Source organism: Melanerpes formicivorus, unplaced genomic scaffold (genome assembly GCF_026170545.1).
Source record: "Melanerpes formicivorus ecotype bairdi unplaced genomic scaffold, bMelFor1.0.p_v2 SCAF_231, whole genome shotgun sequence".
Taxonomy (NCBI): Eukaryota; Metazoa; Chordata; class Aves; order Piciformes; family Picidae; genus Melanerpes; species Melanerpes formicivorus.
Window position 1 is genome coordinate 301,489 of NW_027142583.1, and position 27,483 is coordinate 328,971.

General features: G+C 44.2%; 1 long non-coding RNA gene across 1 annotated transcript; it reads right to left on the reverse strand.

The window, feature by feature from the left end:
• Nucleotides 1-9,185: 9,185 nt before the first annotated feature.
• LOC137458183 (uncharacterized) lies at nt 9,186-14,051 on the reverse strand. The gene is made up of 3 exons (XR_010991596.1): nt 13,862-14,051; nt 13,541-13,611; nt 9,186-9,295 (listed from the first exon to the last, which is right to left on the reverse strand). It is a non-coding gene; the product is annotated as an uncharacterized lncRNA (long non-coding RNA).
• Between the last annotated feature and the right edge of the window lie 13,432 nt (nt 14,052-27,483).

The window sequence follows — 27,483 nt, forward strand, 5'->3', positions numbered from 1 at the left end:
ATGGTTCCTGCAAAAGGCTCATTGTAGGCAAAGAAGGAATTTCAGCCTAGACATAGACAGATTTGAAGATAAACTCACTGAGAAATGTGGGGAGAGCAAGTTCAATCCTACCCCACGGTAAGGGCATGCAGCCTGGTAAGTTCATCTGGTAACAAGTCAATGCTCCCCAGATTCAATGTTTTCTGGCTAGCACTGGCTTTCAGAATAGTCTTGTAAGTTAGCATATCCTGCAGTATTTTTGACAGTGCCTAATAGCTGCAAGGACTGGATTACAGTGCAATATACAAAGAGCAGTTTGCTTTCAGCCCTGTGTGAGGCTTGCTACCAAGTCTGAAAGTTATTTTCAGTAGTAGCCTTCCTTAGCAGACATTTTCTGGGATGCAGTTAGTATGCAACTTGTCAGGTACCTGATGTGCAATGCAGTGACACTATGAGGCTGATCACTTGGATGGCTTGGTTAGGACTGTTGACTAGTTATATGAAAAGGTGCTCCTAAATCTCTCTTGCCTTTTCAGGTCTGTCCCTCTGATTAGCCACTTTGAAATAACTAAATAAATAACTCCAGCTTAAAACCACAAAGTTGTCTTTAAACCAGAGAGGTAGGATTCAGTATCGCTCTGCTGACAAACACCACAACAAATAATAAGAGAAGAAACAAAGCAATCATCTCCAGCAAGGCCAGCAGGTGCTCTAGTCAAACTAACTCTTTAACCCCTTCAGCCAGGCTGAGAATAGCATGTGTGATCTTGTGGAACTTGCCAAAGAATCTCATTGCCACACACTATCTGACCAAATTTACTTATTTTGCCCAAGAGAAATTTGCTATCTATGTCCACACATGTAGAGAGATACCTCTTGAGCATCTTCGAGGCAAACCATCTTCCTGAATTTAATGCACACCAAACCTCTGCCAGTGCTTAGCAAACCCTTACCATGGCCAGTTTCTCACACCTGAACCTTGTTTACAGTGAAAACAGTGACAACATACAGATCACCAGAGCTCAGATTTGATTCTTCCAGCTTACACACATACTAACCAGGAGCTACCTTAAGGATCAGCATTTCCACTGGTCTTTTACCAAAGGCAGGAAGGGTTTGGGAAGCATCTTTCCTTCCCTTTTATATTAGCTACTGCCTAGGAGGTCTTTACTGCCAAAATTTAAGCCCTAGTACTGCAACAAGATCTATGCTGAGTTCACAGTGTCACAGACTTGTTCTGTGACCTTTGACAGAGTACTTTATCACAAGCATTTATACAACTGGGGTTTCAGCAGCATATTTATAAGGTCCTATATGTTTAATTCCTGAGATTTCATTTCTATACATGCTAACTCTTTGACTGGGATAACTCAGCAGTCCACAAAAGGATGCATGTGTACATCCTGCATGATGGCCTCCAGTTCTAACAAAAGCCCCTGGGAAAAAAGAAATATCCTTTGGCAAGGTTTTTTTTTCAAATGAAATATTGCTTCTGGGAAAATCCTCCTTTCTGCTGACAGGAGTATTCCCAGCTAGACTAGCTCTGACAGTAAAACAAGAAAATAAACAAACACATTAGATTTGCTAGCTATGGTAAAGGACATAAAATGGTACACTGCAGGTTTTTAAGCTCAGATTGGCTGTAAACTTCAGATGTTTAAGTTGTTTGCTTCAATCTTGTCTCTAACACATTGGCAAGATTTCAGCAGACCAAAAGCTCAGCCTTAAGACATACCCCCAGATATCCCAGTTTGGAATTCAAATGAAATTCTGTAAGATAGCTCTGGGAAAAGAAACCCTCAGTGGTACAAAATGCAACTGTCTCTCCAAGCCCACATTTCTATTTGAATGTCCTTGTGACAGGACCTTAAGGTACTGAGAGAAGTCAGATGGAGGTGCTTTTACCTTTTACTTCAAGCACTCCAAAACCACCAACAGCCTTTTGATCTTCAAAGGTTGTGTTATCGGACTGCAGAAAGCTTGGTTCTCCTATGGGAAACATGAAAATTGCAAACAATTCTCCTCCCTGCTCGTTATGCCTGTGCATGGCACAGCCTTTCTTCCTTCCCTTACTCTCAGGCCAGCAGGGTTTCCCAAACTTACTACGATCTGTAGCTACAGAGGCTTCTTTGGATCCCTAGGAAATGTTCCTTTTTCTCATCACCTTTGAAACTCAGACGTGAGACTTTCTACAACTCTTCTCCACATCCTCACCTGTGATGCAAAATCTCAGCTCACTGTCTCCTTCCTGCCTAATTCCTCCCCTAGGATCTTCCCCAAATCAGCTTGCTCAGGTGCTTTCTGGCACTGTCTTTGCCTCACCCTCGAAAGCCACTGTCAGACTCAATATTCAGTGGCAGATAGGACAACACAAGGAAACAGTCCTTTTCCCGCCGCACGGCCAAGTTCTTTGAGAAGAAAGGCCAGCAAAATACAGTTAAGGGTGATGAAATGGACACAGAAGGGATCAAATCCATCAGAGCTGCCAAGGCAGTTCGCCCAACAGAGATTTGTTTGTGGTAGTGACCACACTGCTGCCAGAAAAATCCCTTTGACCAGTGACTACAACTAACTCCACACCTCACTAATGCCAGACACCAGGGCTATTTGGAACGGTCCTAACTTCTTTGCTCTGTACAGAGGAGTTGTTTCTGTACAATTCAATTGACTCTTGCTTTTGGTGCACCATGCTGTTGTTTGTACAGAGTTAGTGGAGAAGTGTTTAGTCTCAAACAAACAAAATCTTAATCCACTGCAGAAATGCTACACAAAAATCAGGAGAGAGGTTGGGATGCACTAAACACAGAACCTAGATGGCACAGGCACATCCTTTTACACTACTGCTCTGGTTTTGCCAGATTAAAGATCGAGTTATTTTTCATTGCTTTGAACTCTTATGCTGAGATATCTAAGACCTGGCAGAATCCAATCTTCACTGTACTTAAACATCTTTGCTGAATCCTTATCTGGTCAGGTGTGGTTTACAGAGGCTCACATCTTGGTTTTTGTCAGAGATAACAGCGGGGTTACGCAGGTCCAAACATAACTCTTCGTATCAGTAGTAAGACTCAAGGAAACTCTGACTTGCAGCACTTTATAGTGAAGGGATCCCTAAAGGATTCTTCTCTTCTCACAATCATTCAGGAACTTGAAAGGCCAAGGAGTAGCCTCAAATCTCTCATTCCCATAAATTTAACAGAGGTCACAGCATGGCCAATTCAGCTGAAAAGTGTTATTACAGAAAAACTTGATGCTACATTTATGTTCACTGATGTCAACATCATTCTCTGGGTCTTTTAGCCACACAGAGCATGCCTTATCCACAGAGACACTTCAGCAGACATATACAGTACCATGAGCAAAGTTAGAAGTGATGAATTCTCTCATTTATAACTTCTACTGAGAACAAGATGATAGAACATCTTAAATGTATGGGTGTTATTATATACACTGTGTAACTTTACTCAGCAGAGAAGGGTTGGGAAAGGGAAAAAAAGTATTTCTCATGCCTGAACTGGGGGGACACTTCTTTGAATGACCCTTGTTGCCTGTAAAGAATTGAGCTGACCTCTAACCAGTGCACAAAAACATTGAAGATAGGGCTAGCTTTGGAGGTGCTAAGTGTGGATCTTGCTTTTAAGGATCACACATGGAAAGAAAGATAGAGAGAGAGAGAGAGAGAGAGGGAAGAGCTTTTTTTCTTGACAGATTTAATCTTCCAAAGGCATCTCAAAATGCTGAGTTGACAGTGCACCTCCTAGAGAAAAAACACTTAGGTAGGCACAAGAAACTGCTATAACTAAACTCATTAGTGATGAGGAGCTAGACAAACAAGCCAGATCCTTCTCCTTCCATTTTCTTTGGTGGCCAGCAACACTGGACACAGTAAGAGTCACTTGGTTATAACCCATTTAAAACAGAGGCTGCATTAATCCACAACAGGCTGCAGGTGTGTGTCAGTGCTGTAACAGCCCTCAGCACTGATCTCAATGTGCATCAGGAGCTTAAGCACACAGCCTAGATAAATATTAATTTATTAATCTTCATTAGAAATCTGCCTTTCTAGCTGATTCACAGTGAAGTCACTGAGTCAGAGGAAATCACTGCACACTAAACATCCTGTTAGGGATGTTTAGCCAAGGAAAAGACATTCAATTGCATTGTCATTAGTAGCAGTATATGGTTATTGTCCTTAAAGACAAGGCTCTTAGACTTAATCTATTTGTTTACAGTTGTATCTAATTGCTTACAGTTGAGTTTTCCTAAGAACTGGAAGCTCTTTTTCACTACACTTTGGTAGCACAAGATCAGGTTGCCTGCAGATGAATCAAAAGATTTGAGGATTGAAGGTGGTCCTGCCCAGTACTGGAGCTCTGTCAATACCAAGGACTCTCCAAAACTTCAGGGAGTTGTGGGTTATCTAATTCTAATGATGCACATTAGGAGAGAGAATGTTATTTAATGAGAAAGTCACTGGCTGTGAAGATCAGCAGGCAATTTATCTATCAGGAAGAAAGTATTTTTTTTTTTTAAGATAGAAAACATGATGTTTCTCTATGTTAAATTCTATACAGCTCAAGGACATGGGAAAGTTTATTGATCTTATCCTTTTGATTTCCTATACCAGTTTTCTGGAAGGACAAGTCCCATTAAAAGAGGAGAAGAGTTTCTGGTTTCCTTGCCTTGTGTCACTCTCTGCTGTCCTACCTGTGGGACAAGGGCAGCAGAGCCTGCAGCAGAATTCACCACTGGCTCACTAAAATAAGTAAATAGCTGTCTGAGACTCCTCCTTCAACCATGCTCTCAGCCAGCCACAGATTTGGGGAGCCTGAAGTTGAGCCTTTACCTTTGAAAATGGGGAAAAACAGTTCCATTCCTAACAGTGGTTTTTACATTTTAGCTTATTATCTGCTCTCTTGGCTACCCCTTCTGGGGAGACGACACTGCCCTTTATCTCATGATCACATGCATCTGTGGTGCTAGTTAAAGGCAGGGAATATTTTACTTAGAAGTCAGTTTTCTCCATTCATCAGTTACAAAACACATTTCTATCTAACAAAAGGTGTAATGTAACAGTAGTAAATCAGATTTTTGTTTCTTGTACAGCTTTGCAGAGATGGTACTTCTGTAGAAAATCCCTTGGAGACATCTGCAGATATTTCCAGCATTGCCAGTTTTATTGAGACAAAGCTCGCCATGTGCTGCTTAAAAATGAAGAGGCCTAGTGATGCTCTGACTCATGCACACAGGTAAGAATAAATATTGATTAGATACCCTTCTGAGACTGAGATAACAAAAATTAAACAAAACTATGAAAAATCTTGTGCAGGAAGGATCAGTCTAACATTGAGTTACAATAGCCACCTATGCATTTACTGCTTGCATAACTCAGTAGGTAAGGATATGCAGCTAAGTCACAGGCATAGTTCAGAGCACCCTTAAGATTGAAGCCAGACAAATACAAACATGCTCAGCCTTATACAACAGTAATGATATTAGAAGCTCTTGATCTTTTTCAAGCCAGATTAGGTCAGGGATGGCTTCAAATGATTTTCATTATATAATTCCTCATGGGCTCACTTCAGATCCACATCAAAGACCAGCACCACCAGCAATGTATAAAGAAGCCAGAATCAAAACTTGGGCATGGTGGAGATGAAATTCCCATTAGTTTCAGATGAGTTAGGATTTTGCTGGGTTTGTGCTGCCTTTAATTACCACTCAGGCATAACGATAGTTTGTTAAGGGCATGCATGCCCTGCCAGCAACACTTCATGAACTGAGGGCTCCGTTAACTTTTGTCCCTTGTATGAGATGCATTAGGATGGACATTGCAATTAGCACAGGGTAAGAAGTTTTTCATACCATCATCTCAAATAGAACTACAAAAGAAGAGTTACAACAAAAGGAGGCGGCACACGCTTCTGCCTAACGCACAGCAGAGAGTGGTGAAGAATAACATGTGGGTAAAGAAATGGGATGCCATCATGGCAGCAGGTTCATTCACCTACATGCAAAGTCATGAGAAGTCTGACTTAATGACAAGCTCTTCAGCTCCTGTCCCCATTCCTCCACACCCCTTTCCCTTGTTTTCCCACACCCCTTGTTTGCAGAGCTATGCCTACCTTGAGTCCACGTCGTGGGGGGGGGGTCCATCCTTCAGATGAGTTCCAAGCACCATCTGGGTTGGGGGTCTGAATGCCCATGAGTGGTTAGAGAACAGCATCTGCTTTCCCAGAGCATATCTAGTAGGCACACCCTCCTTTCAGCTTGAGGATTCTGTTAGCTGAGCCTAAGCAAACGAAGTAGGGAAGACCATGAGATGCTTATACAAAAAAATAAATCACCACCACCAATAAACCTGCACATCTCATCCAAACCCTAACCCAACCACATTTGTTCAGGGCTTCTCAAAGAACCTGTTAATGTAAGAAACAAAAAAGAACTATGTCAAGTTTGACTGTACTCTCAACTGTCAGAGAGATGGTAATGATCACTCTCTTTCTAACGGGGATTTCCAAGAACACTAAAATAAGGAAGCTGTTTGGACAGTATAAATATAACTAGAACAGGAAAGACTTTTCTTTACCTCCTTTAAATTATCTCACTTTCAAAATAGCAAGATGTGTTGACTCCAGGGCTACAGAAACGAAAGCTTATTCAGACATGCTTTGGATCCAATTGTCTTAAAATAGGAACAATGACCTACAGAGAAATAAATGGAGTTAGACTGAAATCACTGAAGTCCAAGTGCCAAGTGCTGCACTTTGGCTACGGCAATCCCATGCAGAGCTACAGGCTGGGGTCAGAGTGGCTGGGAGCTGCCAAACAGAGAGGGACCTGGGCGTGCTGATTGACAGCCACCTGAATATGAGCCAGCAGTGTGCCCAGGTGGCCAGGAGGGCCAATGGCATCCTGGCCTGCATTAGGAATAGTGTGGCCAGCAGGAGCAGGGAGGTCATTGTGCCCCTGTACTCAGCACGGGTTAGGCCACACCTTGAGTCCTGTGTCCAGTTCTGGGCCCCTCAGTTTAAGAAGGACATTGAAACACTTGAACGTGTCCAGAGAAAGGCAACAAGGCTGGGGAGAGGCCTTGAGCACAAGCCCTATGAGGAGAGGCTGAGGGAGCTGGGGTTGTTTAGCCTGGAGAAGAGGAGGCTCAGGGGTGACCTCATTGCCCTCTACAACTACCTGAAAGGTGGTTGTAGCCAGGAAGGGGTTGGCCTTTTCTCCCAGGCAACCAGCACCAGAACAAGGGGACACAGTCTCAAGCTGTGCCAGGGGAGGTTTAGACTCGAGGTGAGGAGGAAGTTCTTCACCCAGCGAGTCATTTGGCATTGGAACGGGTTGCCCAGGGAGGTGGAGGAGTCATCGACCCTGGAGGCGTTCAAGGGGAGATTGGACGTGGCACTTGGTGCCATGGTCTAGGCATGGGGTCTGTGTTGATAGGTTGGACTTGATGATCCTCAAGGTCCTTTCCAACCTAAGTGATACTGTGATACTGTGAAAATCTTCACTCCTCTTTCCTAGCACAAAGCAAAATGGCAATCAGTAATGTCAGTTTTCAATACAATTCATTCCATGACTTGCAGAATGGGAATACATCTACTGACCATGGTTGTCACGTTGTAAGATGCAAGAACTGATACAACAGCACACCAGTTACAAGAAAAACAACTTTCTGAGGCATAATTAAGAAAGACAAACCTTGAAATAGGCATTTTTCAAAAAGAACAAAGACATTATGCTGACCTCCCCTACTACAATTAGCTCACTGGCAGCAGTGAATTTTTATTCTCATTGAGTTTTTATGTCATCACCACATTTTAATGGTTTGCTGGTAATCCTTTGGCATGAATCATGAATCCAAATTAAAATATCCACTTCTGCATTTATTTGCATTTACTGAACTATTCTTTCTTTAATGTCATGTACATTTCACAGCTCCTGCATTCATTTCTGAAACTTTATCAGCCAAAAATCAGCTTTCATATTCTCACCCACAGTTGTATCAAATCTATGGAAGTGGGGTTTGCTAGAAAGGAATCTTTCCAAGACGTCACAACTAGAGAAAGAGAGAAAACAGAGAACAAGGCCAGCAGCTCATTTTAAAGAACAGGCATCTTTAGAGGAATAGCTGTGCCATCCTTAAGAAAGAAAAGGGAGTACAATTGAGATCATCAACTTTAGATCGTGGACGAGAAGCCAAGTCTGGGTCGTTCTGAAGAGGAGTAATTGTATTCTCTGGCTTCCTAATATCAACATTTGAGGCTGCCTTTAGCATCCCTGGCACAATTGAGGACACTGGCTGGGTTCTGATCATTTGTCAGACCAATACAAAACATTTCCCCTTTGCAATCAAACACCATTAAAACCACTTCTCATCTGTCACAGCTCTGAACAAACTTGCCATGGATTGGCCTCACCAAGCAACATCTGCAGTAACCTACTTGACCACCACTTTTCATCATAAGATAGCCAGCAAAATAATCCCTAGCTTGCAGTCTGAAGCTATAAAATGAATCACACAATATTTACATGCCCTGGGGTCCTTTGGGCCCAGGCATTATGGCATACCAGGGTTTAAGGATCTTAATAACCCCATATGGCTTGCTGAGCAATTAGATTTTTCCCTTTGGTTGCAGAAGGCAATTTTCAATCATAGCAGATGGCAAAACAGTGAAGGTCTGAGAAGTCAAGAACTGACTAAGAAACCTCAGATTAGTAGTTAGGCCTTATGTTGCTCAGCCTAATATTGTCAGGAGTTGAATGTTTGCCCCAAATGAAAACAATCTTCATTCAGAGCATAGAATTTCAGCAAAGCAGCCCCTCAATTATGCCTGTTATTCAGAGGGCCAGGCCCAACAGAGAAATCCATAAAGCTGCTGCAGCTGCATGTGGAAAAGCAACCCCCAGTGCATCACACACTCAGCTCACCAACTGTTAAGTTTCATTTGGTTTGAAATTGGAGGGAGCAATGCTGAACTCCATGACAACTGAAAATGGAGGATCCTTCAAAGCATGATATACACAACTTTCTCAATGAGACACTATATCCCCTTACAGTCTCTTTATTTTCCTTTTTCCCCCTCCAAGCAAGCTAAAATGAATCTGTATTGACACCATGTGCCTTGCTGGTTGCCCATGGGAAAATAACACAGAACCTTTCTGTTAGAAATGTGTTTTTTGGTGCTGCACTTACACTTCCTCAGCTGTTTTGCTCCTTGTGGCACACAAGGTCTGATCCAGGGATATGGCTTGATCCAGTTGCCTGAAGAGACTGCTGTTCATGCAGATCCTGTCCATGGGTCAAGCACTAGAAAGTGTGATATGAGGTTAACACCACCTACCTGGCAGCAAGTGACAACAAAGTATCTTGTTTTTTGTTTCTGACTGCTTTTGATCATTCCTGCCCAGCTGTCATTTGGCTGCTGGTGCCATGGGAATCCTCTGCCAATAACTTTCTAAGCATGGGAACAGAGCTGCCCATCATAGGTGGAAAGTGACACCTCTTCCCAATGGGATTACCATCATGATACAGGAAGTCCACAGCTGGTCCTAGGATGTGCACTCTTAGCCTAGGAGGGGCTCAGGGGAGACCTCATTGCTCTCTACAACTACCTGAAGGGAGGTTGTAGACAGGTGGGGGTTGGTCTCTTCTCCCAGGCAACCACCAACAGAACAAGAGGACACAATCTCAAGCTGTGCCAGTGGAGGTTTAGGCTGCATGTTAGGAAGAAGTTCTTCACAGCCAGAGAGATTGCCCATTGGAATGGGCTGCCCAGGGAGGGGGTGCAGTCACCATCACTGGAGGTGCTTACAAAGAGACTGGATGAGGCAGTTAGTGCCATGGGTTAGTTGATTAGATGGTGTTGGCTGATAGGTTGGACTTGATGATCTCTAAGATCTTTTCCAACATGGTTAATTCTGTACAAGTACCATCTTGAGGATGCCTGTGACCTGCCTCCTTCTCCCTGCTCTTCTTCCCTAGATCTGGAAATGGTGGTGTAAGGGCCAGGACAAAGAGAAAGTGGATATTGTGGCATGTTTCTTTAACTTCCTATCCCTATGTGATGCCTGAAAAATACTCATGATAATGAGCACTGCTGTATGGAGCTATTCAAAATCTTTGAGGGTTAGCAAAAGGTTTTTCTGTGTCCTTGCAGACTCTGCTCTGCAACATGACCTGACACCAGTTCCCTCTCTCCCTCCCTCCCAGAAAGGCAATGCATAGAGAATGGAATAAATCTGTAAAGCTTTCTCTGCTATGCCTCTTTATGTGTTTGGTGGAAGGCAGGGCTCTCAAATGCCTCTTGCAGAATTCCTAGGCAGACACATGCAGTAGAAAATAGCACCTCTGTTAAGTAGTGTACGATTGCTTTAGTGATGACTTAACAGAGAGAATCTCGTAGGGAGGCACAGGGGGGAAAACATCTAAACCAGCTGAAATCTTAGAGGTTTAATTCTAAATCCTCTGCATCTTTTCCAGCAACTTTTCAAATACTTACAAAAGGTTTAAAATAATTGTTAATGACCAAGCTTTATGCAGTATCTGTCAGGAAAGGGCAGATCAAAACTTGATCAGTGTTTTATAGTCAGGATAAGTCAGGATTCTTTACCTCGAGATCAATTCAGAGCTTTCCAAACAAAAATTCAATATTCAGCTATTTCTTCACTCCCCAGCTTCCTTATTTTGCACCTTTAAAACAGGACTATATTAAAGCAAGCTGATGAATGGAATTGCAGTGAAGTATTAAATAATCAGGAATAAAGAATGCAATGATGCTATGATACTGTGCAGCCAGTCAGCATTACAATGGAGACAGTCTAGAAGAAGAGCTTAAGAAAAGCACAGAAAAAAAATGAGAAACATAATGGCTGATGCTGCTAATCTGTGGGAAGCCTGTAGTGCAATGCATACTTTGCTCTAAACTCCTCTCCTCATCTCTTTACCTCCTCAGAAAAAGGAAGAAAAAGAGAAAGAATTAGCAGCACCTAATTACTTTAGCAATTGTGCTAGGCATATTGCAATCTACATAACAGAGGAGATATTATTAATACAAAGCTATTCCCTTGAGATTCTCTGGATAATAGAAACCAGAAGTACTCTTACAAAATAATTCCTTCTCATGCAGCATTTCAAACACTTCTACATACTTCAACTTTTTATTACTTTGTAAATGAGAAGCATTTTCTTTGGACTCTTGATTCTCAGTTTGGAATCATATGTTATTTCCAAGTTGGGGTATCAGTGACAGTTCCTATTTTGTGGTCCAAGACTTCCTCCACTGAGGGCAAAGACCATATTCCCCTTGACTTTGATCATGCAATATTGCAAAAACATTTATCTACAGAACATGCAGTGGGATTCAATAAATGAAAGGCATATTTGGAAAGAAGAAAAACCCACCCTGGAAGAAATGCAGTTCTTCCTAGAAGGAAATGTCTAGCAACATTCAACTCTTTTATCAAAGCTGAGATACACAAAAGCAGTCCCAATGGCATCAGAAAATGTGGTGCTCAAGAAGGTGGTTCTTGTGTAACTAGAAAGTGAGTGGGCAGTGTGTTATACAAGACAGAACGCAGAGTATCTCCACTTGTGCCAGAATGTTTTGGGAGCTTTGGAACAAGGTCTTCCTAAATATCTTTTGGTTCTGGACCGGAGAACATTCTCCTTTTCACCACCTTCACAGCTGCAGAACCGAGGCTTGTATAGCACATTTGTCTTATGCTTGCAGTTCAAAGCAAATTGCTGCTGCAAAACCTTTTAGCATGGCAGTTATATTTCACTTTACTGACAGAGAAAAGGCGTTGTGTGAAATCTGTTTGGGAGCCCACACTTCCTCCCTTCCTGTCTGCTTTAGACAGGGAAACTTCACGAGATGGTTTCTTCTTCTGTCTTCACCCAGAGATGCCATAACTGCATTTAGTTCTGATTGGTTGCACCCAAAAAAACATATTAGTAATCTAACTGCACCAAAACAAGTCAAGAGTTGTCTTTCAGTGTAAGAGGATTGGGTCCTGTTCCTTGATACATTCCAGTTTGGTAGAAGCTTTTCTGTCTCTTTGGAGCTATTTGGTTGGTTCAGCGATGATGGTTTTATCAAAGGGATTCTTAATGATTTATCAGACTACCAGATTTGGCTTGATAAGCAGTATTTGGTAGGGCTACGTTTCCAGCTGCACCTATCAAGGGGTATTAACCTCTTCACCTTCCAGCTTTTTTTCTATAGAACACAGATGTAATCTAATATTGCATGTCACTTCCTTAGAAAGAGTGGCCAGGGCAAGGAGGGAAGGCTGCTCCCTCCTTCACAGACCAAAACATTCATACAGGGGAAAGGTCCCCGAGAGTGGGGCAGGGTGGGCATAGTCACAGCCAGGCAGTTGGTGGTAACAAAGAAAACTGCCTATGGACTGATGGGTCTGAACCTCTTCAGCCAACAGCAAACTGAAACCAAGCTCAGGAGAAAGGCTTCCTCACATCTCTCTTCAGCAGATTCTCCTCACCCCAGACACTCTCTTCCTCCCTTATGCCTATTAACATCAAAACCACTGTGCCTTTGGCTTCTGAGAGGAAGAGTACCCATATGCCTGCTTCTAAAAGCCTACCAAATATTTCCACCAGCTTGTTGCAACAGGGAGGCTTTTTATCCTCTTCAGGATGTCAGCTTTAGTAAACTCTCATGAAGACCTGGGAAGCCCACAAGCTGTTGTGTACCAAGACACATCCCTCTTAGCTCTCTACGACAGCACCAGAAGCAGTTTAGAACACAAAGCTGGCTGCAGACAAACATACCACTGTGAGGGCCTCACAAGTGCAAACAAATGATAACATATCTGCACATGTAAATTGCAGGAAAATATGATGAGGTTGATTCCTGGCTACCACAAGGGTCAGGAATTTGAGTTTCAGGAACACGACTGCCTCTAGTAGAACTGAACTCTTAAACCAGCCCTTGGGATCAGAGACTGGAGCATGGCAGCCTCAAATAGATGTAAGACTAGCACTACAGTACAGACAAGAAGCTACCTGCCCTACAGATGAAACAAAGAAGAAAAGAAGAAAGTGGAGGTTCAATGTAATTGTACAGGATTTGTCAGGTTCATCTACAAGTATATTGGGGCTGGATCATCAGCTGAGCTGATTGACACTATTCACTAGAGATAAAAGCATTGTATTAGTCTACAGGAACTGAATACATGGTTCTGCCGAACACTATTTGACACATTCCTTGTACTGACATTGTGTTTAATGTGGTGAAGAACACCTGAGGGACTACCAGTGACACTGGACATGCCACCCTGCCGTACAGCCCACTACAAGAGACACAGATTGCTTTAGTGCTGAATTTGTACTTCTGAGGAATCCTCAAATTCCTCTCTAACAGTCAGTTAGAAATCAAAATGCATCTGTACAGAGAACCACACCATCGTGGGAAAGGACAGACAAGTAAGACAAAGCAAAAGTTTCTGCTATTCTCATGAAGGAAATAACTGCACACACCTCTATAAACAAGTTTGCTTTTGCTCCCAGGACCAGCAAGAAAAATGGGCTTACCTGCTTCAGTGGTGAAGTGTACTTTTTCACTTGGCTCATCTATAGAATCATCTCATTGACTTTTTCTCGGCCTAGAAAAGCCAAACACAAATGATGTGGTGGGTAGTAGCAGAGGCACTTGGTCATGTCAGTCAGATTACAGTTAAATCCTCATTGCACTTGGGAAGGAAGTTGATAAAGGATGTGCACCTTAGAGAAAAGGCAACATGATTTCTAGCAGCCAGTTCTGATGGAGCAGTGCTGGGTTCTTGCCATACCTCTTTTCTTAACACGGGACAGTAAGACTGAAAGAAAACCGTGGAGACAAAACCCCAGACAAACCTGTGCATCTTTGGCTTCCTGTGCTCCACCTGCCACGATGGGGATTGACCTGATGCCTCCTCCCCCTCTCCCCACAGCCTGAAAAAGGATAATAGGACAAACAGTGCATTATTTCTAAGAGAAGATGTCCAGATGAAAAAATGAAACCGTCATAAAAGAGGCTGATCTACAGCATTGCTTAAGGACTGCTTTGTCGAGAGAAACTGACCAAAGGGTTTACGAAAGGCTTTGAACAGGGCAGTCTTGGGATTCCAGTGAAGATGAAAAATCAATGAAAATCTATTTCAAGTTTACTTTAGCCTAGTCATTTGACAGATGAGGGCAAACCCTGGCAAGAACACAAGTTTTAATCTTCAGAGGTAGTGAGTTTATTTGCAGCTTTGCGGATTAGAACTTTTCTCAGTGCAAAATGAGAGCTGTCCATTTGCAGTTTCCTGTTGAAACTTTTCCACCTGAAGCTCCCCTGAGTGAGACACAAGTAAAATGACCAAAGGGCTGATGTTTCTCCTCAGGCCACTAATCACCACATAAAGAGATTCTCCCAACTATGCTGCAGCCAGTGGGTCCACCACCTTCTTCTCTTCCTAGCTTTTCTTTCAAGCCTCCTTCAGGAAACACATCCCTCCTAATGAATGACTGGATTAGCCAGACCAGTATCAAGACCGTTCATGGCTGGAGGTGGATTTTGGAGCATGGACTTGCTCTCAGTATGCACAGCCTGGCATGTACCTGCCGGGCCAGATGGGTCCCCCATCTGCTCCTATTTGAAGGAGAACTTCCTGGAATTAGGGTTTTCCTCCTAACCTTTGTTTGCCTCATTCCTTTGCTTCCTCTTTTCATTCAGTATATATTTTTTATCCCTTTTCACCAAAAATCACCTGAAACACAAAGTCAGAATTAAAAGATGAAGAGAGAGTTTTGCAGTTTCAGGGCACTCCTGGCACTAGATTAGCACTCTCCATAAAGGCTACTAACCTGGAGCTGCATCAGGACAGTAAAGGGCTACTTTGGGGTAGAGTAGGAACACAGCAGAAGTGATTTCTAGTGTATAGGCTACAAAGAGCCCAGCAACATCAAACCAAACTGCCAAGAGTCAAAGGCAGCTTTCTGATGTTTGCTCAAGCTATTAGGGTGTGCTGTAATACTTTTCAGTACAGAATTTATAGATGGAGAGAGGCAGTCTATCATTTTGAGACCAGAAAGAAAGGAACCAAGATGGAAAATGGAGAGCTGAGATCCAATTCTATGAAAATCTGCCACAGTTCTATATTCATTATAAGCCTACCACAGCACATCCTGCTCAAAGGCTTACAGAAAATGTGTTGCCAACTATCAGGGAATTACTGATTTTGTTAATTTTTTTCACTTAATAATAGTGCTATTGCTTGGCTGTGGTAGAACTGACAACCTGGAGGGGGTCAACAAGCAAGCAAGCATTAGCAAACAGAATCACTATGACTTCTGACTGCAGTTTCCAGCAGCAATTGTCTCCTCTAAAACAGCTTGCACAAGTACCAGTTGTCATCTATCTAAGGTATTGCTGTTTCAGTCCAATCATTAAATGCTGACAGCATTTGATGTTTTGGTGAGTGTTATTTTGGTTAAAATAAGTTTTGGTAGCCACCAGTATTGTCTAAGCTTCAGCTATGAACCACACTTGGCTGAGAACTGCAGTGTTTGCCGTTGGCATTGTCTTTTCATTACTGATAAAAGTAATTCATCCTCATTAAGCACAACTCATTTTTAACCTCTTGTGCTCTTTTGTACATTGTGATTTAATCCAGCACTTGGATGTGCCCCTAGTCACTAAGGCCTGCACTTACTCCAGTAATGATACATAATGTATCACTGGATTTTCTCCCACACCTTCTTCCCCAAGAGGGGATTCCTGCTGGGTAATACTTTCTCTCAGTACAGTTTTCTGAGCATTGTTTTAAAGTGTTGGACTGTGAAAGCATGGTTCTGATAGGTTTCCTAGTTTCTATACCACCTCTAGATGATTTGCAGCAGAACTGCATTTTTCAGAGCACAGAGCAGTTCTGCTCACACAGAGTAAAGCTTTACTGTGCCAGAACAGAAATGTCACTTCTCACATCTACCTCAGCACTTTGGTTTGGCACAAGAGTAGGATTGTGATATCCTTTACCCATTTTCTGTGCTTTCTGCACACTAGATTACTCACAAACCTATTTTAGCACTTACACACTAGACACATTTCAGAGAAAACTACCTGCATCTTCTGCTTGATCTCTGCACAAAACACAAGTAGCACCTAATGAAGGCACTGTGGTCGACCTTCAAGAGAGCTTTGAGCAAGATGTACAGGGACATTTTGTTTGAGGAAAGAAATGAAATCCAGTCTGAAATAAAAGCTCCAACCACCTACAACACAGGTATAGGGGCCTCAGCATTAGCTTTTCTGGTCTACTGATGCTCTGCTTCTATCACAGTATCACAGTATAACTAAGGTTGGAAATGACCTCGACGATCATCAAGTCCAACCTATCAACACAGACCCCATGACTAGACCATGGCACCAAGTGCCACGTCCAATCCCCTCTTGAACACCTCCAGGGACAGTGACTCCACCACCTCCCTGGGCAACCCGTTCCAATGACGAACGACTCGCTCGGTGAAGAACTTCCTCCTCACCTCCAGCCTAAACCTCCCCTGGCGCAGCTTGAGACTGTGTCCCCTTGTTCTGGTGCTGGTTGCGTGGGAGAAGAGACCAACCCCTTCCTGGCTACAATCACCTTTCAGGTAGTTGTAGAGGGCAATGAGGTCACCCCTGAGCCTCCTCTTCTCCAGGCTAAACAATCCCAGCTCCCTCAGCCTCTCCTCATAGGGCTTGTGTTCAAGGCCTCTCCCCAGCCTTGTTGCCCTTCTCTGGACACGTTCAAGTGTTTCGATGTCCTTCTTAAATTGAGGAGCCCAGAACTGGACACAGTACTCAAGGTGTGGCCTAACCAAAGCAGAGTACATGGGCACAATGACTTCCCTGCTCCTGCTGGCCACACTATTCCTAATGCAGGCCAGGATGCCATTGGCCCTCTTGGCCACCTGGGCACACTGCTGGCTCATATTCAGGCGGCTGTCGGTCAGTACCCCCAGGTCCCTCTCTGTTTACCTCTGTCACTTTTCTCTGAGCCTCTCGAACTTCATTGATTCCAAGAAACTCTTCGTATCTGTCCCACCAGCTCTTGCATGTTGCAGACATTTTCTGAAGGGAGTTTTTTCTCAGAACAGTCCCAGCTTCTGTCAGATGATGAAAAAGAGCTGTGGCCACTTCTGCTGCAGACTTGGCTTCAGGCCTCTTAGGTGCTGAGGGGCAGTAAGTCTGCGCTATGTATACATTCATTTTTGGACTCCACTTTATCAAGGAATGGTGATACTGCAGACCACAGGACACTGAGGACATGCTTGACTTATATTTCATTGGCCCCATGTCTTGATAAAAGTGCACTGAATAAAAGTGCTGCAAGGATGAACAAGAAAAAGAAGTTCTTGAACCATGGCTGACCAAGACTTAAACCAGCATGTGTACCAAAATGAGTACAATTCAAGAATGGTTAAACCATCACTAGTTTTTCACCATCACTTACCCAGACACCTTTCCACAATTTTCAACAGAGGGCAGTTCTGCCACAGATTCCTGCTTTCCTGTGGTTAGGAATTACTTCCACCAGGCTTCTTGTTTACTAATTCACTCGCTGCATGAATAGTGACCATGTGCAGATCCAGTACCAGCAAGAGTAGCTTCAGAGTAATTTAATGCTTCAGCACAGAAGCGATTGCCCTATGAAACTGTGCCTTGGGCATGCACAGTTGAGTTTGCTGTACCATGTCACAGGTACTAACAATTCTGCAAAAGAAAAGGAAAAAAGGCGGGGGGGGGCAGAAAATATCTTGAAGTGAGAAGAAGCAGGGCTTGGTCATTCCTTTTATCATGCACTGAACAGGTATATGAAATGTTGATGAATGAAATGAGAAAAACATTAAGCACAAAGAGAAAACACAGCAGTGCTGAAACAAACAGAGAAAGTATTCTCAAGAGCTTGCCTACAAAACTGAAGTTTAAGAGCTACAAAACCAGAAAAATACCAGGTAGTGAACACACAGCTGGGGTGACATTTTAAAATGAGCTTCAAATTCCTGCTCACACTTTTGCAAAAGCAGACTGCTAGTTATGGTTCACTGATCTGTGAAGAAGATCTTAACTTTCTGCTGAGGGTATTGCTCTAAAAAACTCAAGGAAAAGCAGCTAATAGGGGTTTGTATGAAGTTTGAGTGTGACTGTATCGGGTTTTGACTAATGCAATAGAAAACCACAGACTATTAAGAAAGCTTGGTAGTTGCTGCAGAGATTAGAAAAGATAAATTAAAAGTCTTCCATGTTAAATTTAGGCAGCTAATGACATCAAATATGTGCAAATAAAGGCATCTCCACAGGAAAGGATTTTTCTTACTGGAAGACAGTTTAGCTGGTTGCTGATTCTGAATGCCACAAGTTCATTCCCTTTTAAGTGTTTCTAACAAACAGTAAGAACACAAAACACCAATATGCAAATCTCAATAGTTGTTTTCTATACACAATACTATGGTAGAGCAAAACCACAAGAACACATAAATGAAACAAGTTTACTCTCCTCACAGCATCATTCACATATTTACTGTTACAACACTCACTCTACACTGCAGTCCATGTACTGAAACCTCAGCTGAACTTTGTCTGCAGGATTTCTCTTTCAGTTGCACTACCACGTGAAGAGTGTTACCAAATATTCAGGCTACTGAGTCAGTAAGAGAAAAGTTGAGATTTTTGTATGAACAGACAGAATGCAAAGAAAGCAACCACAGTTTGAGCTAATAGGACCTAGGGCAGTTATGAAAGTTTCATCTAAGATAACAATCCTTGTCCACCTCTTACATCCTCTGGTATGAAGTAAGGTTTGTCTGTCTACAGTCGTTGACACAAATATTGTTTCAGAGTTTACACCCCTGTTGCTACCCACACTGGGAACTGGTGGCAAGCCTTGCTTTTAAGGGTCCTGTCTTACTTCGCAGCCTTTTTGTCACTGCCAAAACGTAACACCTGAGTTTGCGACACGCCACCACACTCCACAGCTACACTTCTCATGCCTCAGGGGGTCTAAGTCTGTCTGTCCCACACGACCAGCCCCTTCCCTCTCGCCACACGCAGGGCTACGAGCCCACGCTGCCAGCACCCTGTGGGCAGCACGACGAGAGCGCCATCGCCTCTGGCAGCCACGCTAAGGCGCGTGCGGCAGCACCACGGTCTCGCCTCAGCCAGAGCAAGGGACGGGTGGGGAAGAGCGGCCTGCCGCGGGGGGCCCCCCGCTACAGCCCCCGCCTAGGCCGCGCCCGCCGCCGCCGCCAGCGTCATGTACAGCCCGGAGCTCTGTGCGCGGCGGAGACCGGGCAAGGGCGGCCCGAGCCGCTGTGCCCCACGGGGCGGCTGTGCCCCACGGGGCGGCTGTGCCCCACGGGGCGGCTGTGCCCCACGGGGCGGCTGTGCCCCACGGGGCGGCTGTGCCCCACGGGGCGGCTGTGCCCCACGGGGCGGCTGTGCCCCACGGGGCGGCTGTGCCCCACGGGGCGGCTGTGCCCCACGGGGCGGCTGTGCCCCACGGGGCGGCTGTGCCCCACGGGGCGGCTGTGCCCCACGGGGCGGCTGTCCCCGAGGAGCCCCCCGAGGCTACCAGTCTCCGCCACGGTCTCCCAGCCCGAGCAACACTTCCTACGTGCCCGGGGCCCGGCCCGGCGCCTGAGGCACACGCCACAGCGGAAGCGCTGCTAATCACTTGCAAATGGAGATGTAACCATTTAGAGCTTTAGGCCTCCTCTGTGAGCCTCGGAGAGAGTGCCTGCAGAGTTAATTTAATTCACAAGTCTACAGCGTCTCAGAGAGACTTTGAGCTTTACACTTATTCTGAAAGCTCCTTCTGAAGGCCACAGACAGACAGTCACTGGGTGCTGATGCATACAGCAAAGGGAGTCACTGGGCTGCTGAAATACACTGGGGGGTTCCACAAATGTGCATTTAGAGCTGAATGTCTCTATAAATATGTCATAGACTCAGGGTTATCAATAAGCTAATGATTTGGTTATGAAATCAGTTTCGTGGTGATTAGTGGACTGAAATCACAAGGGCAGGAGTTTTAAAGTGAACATGAGATTCAAAACTTTCAATGAGGAAACACAAGCCAGTTTGCAAGTTTCCTCTGTAACAGAATGTAGTGTTAACCTCTCTGCTACGGTTGGAACTAGCTTTAAATACTCTATGAAACATGCCACGATAAATGTTTATATAGCATAAAATGATAAACATTAAACTCTGCATCCTAGAAGACACTAGGTGTAACTTTTCTCCAGACAATGGAAGAAGTGCTGACCAGAGATGCCTGTCACTGGCTGCAGATCTCACAAGTGGAACTAACTAGATGCAGAAGGAGCTCTCACTCTTCCCCTCCCTCCGCTCTCATCAGAAGGCTACCCTACCCTGACTGGCACTCTAACTACTTAGCTTATGCTAGTTTTAGCCTTCCATCTTTTTCTGATATTGACTTGAAGCCTGTAATTTGTTACAGCTGGAATTGCATCTGCTGAAGTTAAGGGGCTAAGAAACATGCCAAGGTCCACCCAAGTAGAACCTATCATTTCTACAGAAAGCATTTCAAAGTCTTCCAAGTTAATGTTAGAACACATTCTAGATGCACAGTTTGTCCAGGGAGATGAGTCGGACAACTCTCACTCACGTGTGTGGAGCTAGGGGTTAAGAAGAAGTTGTACTGCAGCATTCTTCCTTAGGTTATCTACAACATAGAATATTACCACAGGAACTATTTTCTAGAACAACACACAAATCCCTAATGAAACTGCATTTATGACATAACCTCAATAAAACAATTTACTAATGCTTGTTCACATATCACAGCTGTCAAAAGAGAGTTCATATTACATTTGAGACATGCAGTGCTGAGTTGTACAGAAGTAGTGTACACAGCATGCGCCAAACCACAGCTTGATTATTAGCAGCTTTTAACAATGCAAGAGAGAGAAATCTCAACTTCTCCATCTCTCTTCTCTTTTAAAGGAGCATTAGCAAGAACCCGACTCACTTCCGGAACCACATGCGCCAAGCTGCTGCATTTTGGCGCTTAGGGAGATACTCCGAAGCTGCAAGGTATGGTGGTGCTTGTGGATTTCCAATGGTTTCTCTACATCCCTTTCATTCCAGCTCTCAGTAGTAAAGACAGCATCTTATATCCAGGCTTGTCCAAAATCAGTGGGAGCTCTGCGTTGGCTTTGTGTATACGATCTCACATGCAGCAGAGCTCCAATCCTCCCAGTTGGTGTAACAGGAATCATTCCAATTATGTCCCTAGTTGCAGTTTAGGCTAATGCCTGTAGGAGCATTTACTTGTTCTTGGGCACAGGGCTGAGCCCTGATCACGTTCCAGGGTCTCAATAATACAGGGTTTGTTTTTTTACAATACATTGATATTTCCTAAGCAGCAATACATATAAATGCCTATACTTGAGAAGACAGTATGGAGCAAGGGGATGTTCATAAATATGAATCCCCCCCAAACAAACCAAAACACCAGTGGTTGGTGTTACTGCAGATAAGCAATCAGTGCATTTACTCCAGCAGCAGGCAAGAGGGAACTGCCTCAGCCTTCTTTTCCCCACACTGAGTAGCTCTCAGGAAACCAGATGATTTTAAATGAGATTATGTATTTTGCAGAGCAGAGGAACATTCTGACAGACTGAATCCAGAGTGGTTCCAAAAGCAGTGACTCTAGCAGCATGCAGAGTTTAGCCTAGTTTAACATAGTGTTATAGCAACTGTGCAGAGCTGCTTCTGCAGAGTGTGTTAAACTGAGCTTAGCGCTACTTCTGTCAGCTCACTGGAGTCACTGCTCTTAGTCAAAGCCCACTGATGGTGCAGAATGTACTCTGCTCACTGCAGACAGACCATGGCATACAGATGTTCAGCTGCAGTTTAGAGAAATACAAACTTGTCATTTTTTTACATTTTGTTAAAATGACTTCAAGCCATCATTTATTTCTGCTTGCTTTTTGCCCAAGAACAAGGTCACTCAACTCTCTTTTTCTGCTTTCAAGTATCCTGTGCCTTTCCACTCCCTAGTCCATTCAATACATCCAGAACCCTGTACTGGATACATGAACAGGAGGGGCATGAGCAGCATGGATAATCACCTTTAACTCAACCTACTTATCAAGCTGAGATTCCCCTCAGATTTTGTCTCTGAGGGCACACCAGACTGAAGTCTTGATTCAGAGAAAGTTACAGGTTAGAGTAGGGGCAGTTGTCATTTAGGTTCCCCTCTGTGTAATTTTCACTAGTACAGCCCAGTTTCAGGAGAAGCAGCATATGAAGCAGTCTGACTACAAGGACATCTGAATTAATTGAAGGAGTCTGACATGCCCATATCTACATGACTTCTGAATTTTGTCAGCTGCATAGTGATTCCTTTGGGATAGCACTGTGATAGGATGCCACTATGCAGAGTGCAGCCTAAGGCCATCTGGCATTGTAAAGCAATCCCAGAAACACCACTGTGGGGGTCACAGCATCTGCAAATGGGGAATTCCAAAGTGCTGCAACCACTGTCACTACAATGTCAGCTAGTAAATATTTTTCTCTCCAGCTGGTATCTCTGATGTCAGAAGATTGCTCTTGACAAATGAATATTTAAACCTCAGAAGGGAGAAAACCTATTTCAGTTGAGAGACCATCTTGCCCCTTCAACAAATGGACATAAATGCATTATATGTAAATTCAGTCAGGAAGTTATCAGGATGTATTAGAAAGTATTTAGGCTTAGGATCAGCCTCCAATAGCAGGTACTGGAAATACCCTCCAAGGGACACATGGTCACTGATGATTAAAAGATCATTTAATAATCAGAATGGAAAATTGAGGTAGGGGCCTTCAGCTCCCATCTGTCCCAAAACCAAGAAAATGCCTTTGGAGAAGGCCAAGAAAAACCTCAATCTTCCTGGCAATATAAGGACTGCTACCTTAGGGAAAGATGAAAGAAGAGATATGGATGTGCAAGGGTAACCACAAGCTGCAGAAGCAGCTCAGAGGACCATACTAACTCTAGGACAGAGCAGAAAACCCACCAGCTCTTACTTTCAAGGACACAAGTGCTATGAAGGGAACATGCACCCAAGAGTGAGCCTCAAGGTTCCTAACAGAAGAGTTAGCAGAGCCAATGTGTCCTTGAAGTCACCAAGCCCATGGGCTGTGCCCCCACAGCTGCCTGTTACACGTCTGCAGAAGGTCTAACCAGATGAGCAATAAGGCATGAAAGCAATTTTTCTTCTTTCCTCATGTAGTGCAGGCTTTTGTGGACACTGAACAGCCCTGAGTCAGTAAGAAGGTGACAATTTTATGTAACTTACAAAAAAATAAGGCTGGCTACCCATTTGTTTGAAAACTAGAGTTTTAAGTACAGAGGGGATTTGGCTTCTTTTACTCATTAAGCTGTATAGCTCTCATCTTCCTGCTAATCAAAATGCTGTGCTGATTTAACAGCGTCACTGTGTTCTGTGAAAAGCTTAAGATAGCTCTTTTATCACCACTTAGAACACTAGTGACTTGAAATTAGTTGTATACATGTAAGGGAAAACAGACTGTCTGTCCCTCTGCCAGAACAAACAACTCCTACTCATCTGACTGCACAGAGGAAGGGTAAGCAATCCTCGCAGAGAAAGAAGTTTAAGAATCTTAATAGCTGTGGTACAGCTGAGTCAGCTTTTTTACATTCTTATTTATATATATATATAAAATACTCTAAATATTCCCATCAGCTGAAAGGCAAACTAAATCTGCCAGTAAACCTTAGCCCTGTACTTGGCACGGATCAGGCCACGTCTTGAACATTAGGTTCAGTTTGGGGCCCTTCACTGCAGTAAGGACATTGAGGTGCTGGATCATGTTCAGAGATGGTGAAGGGTTCAGAGAACAAGGCTTATGAGGAGCAGCTGAGGGAACTGGGGTTGTTCAGGCTGGAGGAGGCTGAGGGGAGACCACCTACTCTCTAGAACTACATGAAAGGAGATTGCAGTGAGGTAGGGGTTGGTCTCTTCTCCCAAGTTAAGTAGCAACAGAAAGAGAAGAAATGGCCTCAGGTTGTGCCAGCAGAGGTTTAGACCAGACAGAAGAAAAAACTTCTTGACTGAAAGAGTGGCCAGGCATTGGAACAGGCTGTCCAGGGAGGTGGCTGAATCCCCATGCCTGGCAATATTCCACAGCACATGTAGCCATGGCTTTTCAGGACACGGTTTATCAGGCATGTGAGTGTTGGGCTGATGGTTGGGCTCAATGATCTTAGAGGTTCTTCCCAATCTCAGTGAGTCTGTGATTCTGAGAGGTCAGCTCTGTGTTCCCTTCAAGTCACACTTGAAAATGTAGGGAGAGCTAGGCTATTGATTTGTGTTAGCACGTGTGTCCAGTTTTGTTCTACAAAGCACACAGCTGTACCAAGGTAAGAGTTATGCAGAACTGGGGTGGGAAATACAAGCTCAGGGAGCCTGCCTCTTGCACCCATCCTCATGTCTGCCACCTGCCCTGGCACCTGCGAGATCTTCTCTAGGGGGGGAAACAGAGAGAGAGAGAGAGAGAGAGAGAGAGAGAGCGAGAGAGAGAGAGAGAGAGAGAGAGAGAGAGAGAGAGAGAGAGAGAGATGTTTATATCAATTCTCTATTCTATTTGTTTCAGTTATCCAAAACTGAACTAAACAAAAAAGATCAATTTCTATATCAACACGTTCAGCTCTGGTGCCGCAGCAACTGCCCTCCCACCCCCATGGACACCGAGAACGCCTCTGGAGCGCTGCGGTTCCTCGGGACGGCTATTTTGTGCCGTTCCGTCGGGAACCGCCAAGCTGAGAGCCTCGCGGCTGCCCCGCGCCGCGGCCCGCGCCAAGCCCTGCCCGGCCCCGCGCGGCTCCTCCGTGGCGGCCAGGCCCGCGCGGGCACGGGGCAGGGCCCCGCCTCCGACGGCAGACGCATTGACGGGGGCCGGCGCGCTGCCCAGGGCAAGGGAAGGAACGGGATCCATTGCGGGCCCTCACACATGCAAAGGGGCTGAGAACCTCTGCTGGTCTTGTGACCCTCTCTCCCTCTCTCTCTCCAGTGTACCACTCTGAAAGGAGTGTTTCACACATTGGATCTAGGAAACGAGCTCTGAGAAGTGCTGGGATCAGCCAAAGTCCCAAAGAGGGTCCACGTGGCCTGTTACTTAATTTGACATCCACATATGATGTTAGTCCATAGCTACAATGACCGGCCCTTAGTTCTGTGCCACACACATTAGTCTTTAGAGTCAAGACTGCCCCAGTGTCAAACAGGAGCTGGCTCAGACAGGGCCATGGCAGAGGCAAAAGAAAGCCTTCAGGAATGTTTTCTTCCACAGCCCCTACCAGAATTAAATCCAAACATCGACACTAGGAGGTTATCTCCCAGACTTGGGAGCATGAGGTCCAAAGAGCACAACAGGCACCAGCTAGAGCCCAGATGAAGCACAGAGCACATACCTCTGGAAGCTGCATGGCACCACTGTTGTGAGCAGTTCATTCCAGCATCCCATCTCTTGCCAGTCAGCTCAGCTGGGAAGCTAACACAGGCACTGGGGCCTCCCACACCTCCTGGGTTTTCTTATCACAGGCTTGTGTGGCTGCAGCGAATGATTTCGTTGTCCCCAGGCTGTTAGTGTCAGCAGCTGTCAGGCAGCAAAAGCTGCCTTGGACTCATTTCTTACAAGTCCTAAGCATGCCTGGAGATAGGCTGAGAGAGACGGTGGTGTGCTCCTGGCCTCCACGTATAGAAATCTGTCTTACTGTTCTGCACCACCAAGTGGCCAGATGGAGCAGGTACAGCAAGACATCTTTGGATCCAGGCTGACTACGTTACCCCAGATGGGTTTGGCTATCTTGTGGAAGTTTGTACTGGCCCTGACTAGCAACTAGGAAAAATAGTCTTTGAATATTAAGCCTCATGTTTTGAAAGAAGGAAGTCGTATGTTCTCTGGCATCTGCTAAAGGTGTGTCCGAAGGTTATCAGAAGTACTTCATCTCTCCTGTCTGATAGAGCTCTTTGATGGGCTGCACACCTGAAACCTGGGCATGTTTTAAGTACTTTGAATTAATAACTCAGAACTGGTGGATAGCTCTGTAAATATGAGGCCAGTAGGTTTGAATATCAGTGAAGTGGTTGTGTCAGAGTAGGAACAGACTGCACATATCTAAGGGAAGATTTAGTTCCTGTTTGTAACAATATGTTACCCCCTGATACTGGGCCTGCTTTGGAATGTTTATTGTTAAATCCATGTATTTTTGGTTATATCTCATTAAGAGAATAATACAGCCTTGGAAAGTACATTCTGAAAGGGTATCACAACAGGATTGGGATTACTGTTTGTGAGACACTTTTAACTAGGGGGAAATTTCAAATTCAATTTACAGTAATGTCAAAGCACAATTAATATATAGGCAATGATAAGGGGAGCATGCAGAAGTACACAGTGATAGCACTACATCAACAAATAAACTTTTGGTGCTAGTAATTAGGTACACAAGATTATTATATGTTTAATTGACTAAAGCGACAATTTGGAATTACATCTAGTCACATTTAATTGGATTTGGAATCTCTAGAGGAAAGGAAACAGAGAGCAGTGTGGAGAGGCAGCCATAAAAGCAAACTGATGTTCTAAAGTCTGTTAAAACTCTGCATTAATGTCCATTGCACAACGGTTCTTTAATATCCCTCAGTCTAGAAAGAGTAATGCAATGATTGTCACAGACAGTGGGAGTGCTAAAGCATACTCCATTATGTAGCAAGACAGCTGATTGCTCTCATCTCTTCTAGGGTGAGTTTGTTTGCTCTTCTCTCTTTGGGGATGACAGATACACTATGTATCAGATTGAATCCTGTGGTCCTATTCCTCTATATCCATTTACACAATAGGGTAGTTATGGGGAATCCAAAAGATACCTGATCTCAAAGCTTTTTCTCTTCTTGATCCTCTCTGTTACATCCAAAGAGAGTAAGGTCCAAATTTTGTTGTTGTTTGGTTTTGTTTTGTTTTTTCCAGAAATGAGTTTTGCCAGAGCTTTTAGAAAGACCAGGGTTTTATTCTGTACCCAACCCATGGTCAGGTCATACTTCTAGCTTCTTAAATGTTCAAAGTGCACACAGCAATACCAGATACTTCACCTTCCCAAAGATGCCACTGCTATTAGCCTGAACATCAGAATGGGCTTTTGGTCATCCAAAGCCAACAGCACATGTTTTAAGGAAAGAGCTGGAAAGAAGGAGCTGCTGTTCCCTCGGGGTTGTCTGCCCTCAGCCAGCTTCACCTGCCTCACTTTGATGCAGATGCTTGATGAGAGTCCATTGTAGTGACACTCTAAGCACCTTTACCTCCCACTAAGGATGTGAGTTCAAGCACTTCCTGTTGTTTCAGCAGCTGCTCTCTGAGAGGAAAGGAGACAGAGCTTCCCCAAATATCTAGCTAATGTTTCTCCCTTGCTAGGGGTTGCTAAGTAGCAGTTTTTGTCAACCTC